The 2,500-nt window shown below is 41.7% G+C and overlaps 1 protein-coding gene across 7 annotated transcripts in view; it reads right to left on the reverse strand.

Annotated features, from left to right (window-relative positions):
* The window catches only part of eml4 (EMAP like 4), a 27,992-nt gene that overhangs the window by 24,936 nt on the left and 556 nt on the right, over nt 1-2,500 (reverse strand). The gene's annotated exons all lie outside the window — the stretch shown is intronic.

Here is a 2,500-nt window from a genome sequence, read left to right on the forward strand (position 1 = left end):
AGATAATTTCATATACTGCCTACGGGACACTAAAACAGACAGAGGATATTTCCCAGCGCATTATGGAAACAGTTCCTGGTTCCGATGGGTTCCCCATCAACTTTTACAGTAGGTTTTTTTTTCCTTCTAAACAGGCTTACAATTTTTGTGTCATTTTGTGTGACAGTTTCGACTGCTGACGGACAGCAGGGAGAAACGCCCTCTGGTACCTGGCACCAGGGGGCACAGTCATTCCACCACTCAGGTGGAATGACAACCTGGATATAACACACCTATCAGACATCACAGCAACATCACATGACCATTCTGATGCTGACGGCAGAGACAGCAGTTGAAACTGTCAAGGTATAACACACAAACTGTAAACCTGTTTAGAAGAAAAAATAACCTAAGTTAATTTTGTAGGCAAAATGAACCTATTTAGTAAACGTTTACAGTGTTTTCAACTTAATTGGCCCCTTTTTTTAATGAATGTATGATGACACACTCTCTCTGAAGCTACAACCTCAGTGCTACTGAGATTACTGAGATTACTGTACTGAGATTAGACCAAACAAGCCTCTCTGCTGCAATTCTGAAACACTTACCACAGCTGTCTCACACTATTAAAAAAAAAAAAAATGCCCACTGTTATCAAAACAGGTTGATATAGCGGGCTATATATATATATATATACACACACACACACATATATATACACACACACAGACATAGACAGACAGACAGACAGACAGACAGATAGATAGATAGAATATCTACCTGTTTGATATTCTAATTGAACCTATAGCTCTCAGATCTCACCAGGTGGTTCAGGGGTTTGACAGGAGCGGGGATTTTCACAAGGTGGCGCTGTTTGCTGATGACCTGCTTCTCTATATTTCAGCCTTCCTCACCTCCAGGGCCCACTAAGCCCTTTGTGAAAGCTGTCAGGCTACAAACTAAACCTGTTCACTGTCAACAAGACAGCTAAGCAAAGCACTAATGATCAGTTTCCTTTTAAAGTTGAACGGGATTACGTCGCATGCCTGGGAATCACGGGTCCACCTGACCCGCGGGACCTGAGACCCGGCCCGGGTTCGCAGTCACATTTTATCTAAAGTCAGTCAGGTCACGGGTCTGCTTTGGTAGAGAGCGGGCGGCGGCCCAGGTTCACCTGGATGACAGGATCATGAAACGGGCCAGGAGCAACGGAGCCAATCAGGATGAACTCGATCTCATATAAAGTGAAACCTTTTCGCAGCAGCTGCAGCGACAGGACCTTCACGACCCGGGACCCTCAGCAAAGCTCTGCAGTTCTTCTTAGAAATCAGACAAGCTCACGCCAGCACCATTAATTTTATTATAAGAGGTTAAAAATTATGCTTGAACCTTAGTGGATTTCTTTTTTTTTTTTTTAACATCTGTTTATTGAAGGTTTTCTTTGTTATAGGCAACAGCAAAATCAAGATACAGTACAGAAATTCAAAGTGGATTTCTTTTTGAGTTAAATTTGTCTACAATCCCTTTTCAGATTACGAAATCTGTTGGATCTCCGAGGTGAAGTGTTTATTGAATTTTTTACTAACTTTGAAAGGAGTGATATCATCTAAAGTAGATGAGCAAATCAAATTAAAACTGTTTAGTAAGTATTCTGTGTGAGTAATGAGGCAAACAGGCAGTATAATTGGAAAAGAGAAGAATATTTTTGTGTTGTTAAAGCTGCAGGAGCGTCCGCTGACAAGCTGCTGGAGTCAGGCTGTGGCCACAAGAGTCAGCCGAACAGATTATAAATTACAAGAATCAGATTTTTAAAAAATCATTTGCAAAAGCATCTGAGGAGTCATCAACGTTAAAATCGCCTGAAATCTGAATTATGTTGCATCTCAACACAACAAAAAATAATCCAGAGGATTGCAAACTCGGCTGCACTACACTGCTGGTATAAGAAGAATAATCTGATGTAATCTGCCAGGAACAGTGTGTAATCTGTGTAATCTGAACAGGGTAATCTGTATGGAGCAGTGTAATATGAACAGTGTAATCTGTATGGAACGGTGTAATCTCAACAGTATAATCTGTGTTCCAGCAGAATAATCTGTGCTGTGTGGGGCAGAGCGCTTTTTGTTTTGTAGCTGTAAGTATTTAAATTGCAAACTGTGACTGCAGATTATTTTCCTGATTTAGTAAAATAGTTTATTAAAACCTTGGAGGCTCTGAATGGAGTCCTGATATCATTCAGCTCATAATGACATTTGTTTATACTGCAAGCCACCAGGAACCATCACGTCTACTTCCTGACACACACACACACACACACACACACACACACACACACACACACACACACACACACACACACACACTGATAGGCCAGAAGGCGGCAGGCTGGATAAATAAATCATTTCCTGAGTCTGCAGCAGCAGCAGCGACTCTTTGTTCTACAGATCACAGTCCAGAGTCTGAGAACCTTTTGGATCTTAAAGGATCCCCTGGAAGTCTGGTGGATCCCAGTGGATCCCGC

Source organism: Myripristis murdjan, chromosome 15 (genome assembly GCF_902150065.1).
Source record: "Myripristis murdjan chromosome 15, fMyrMur1.1, whole genome shotgun sequence".
Classification (NCBI taxonomy): domain Eukaryota; kingdom Metazoa; phylum Chordata; class Actinopteri; order Holocentriformes; family Holocentridae; genus Myripristis; species Myripristis murdjan.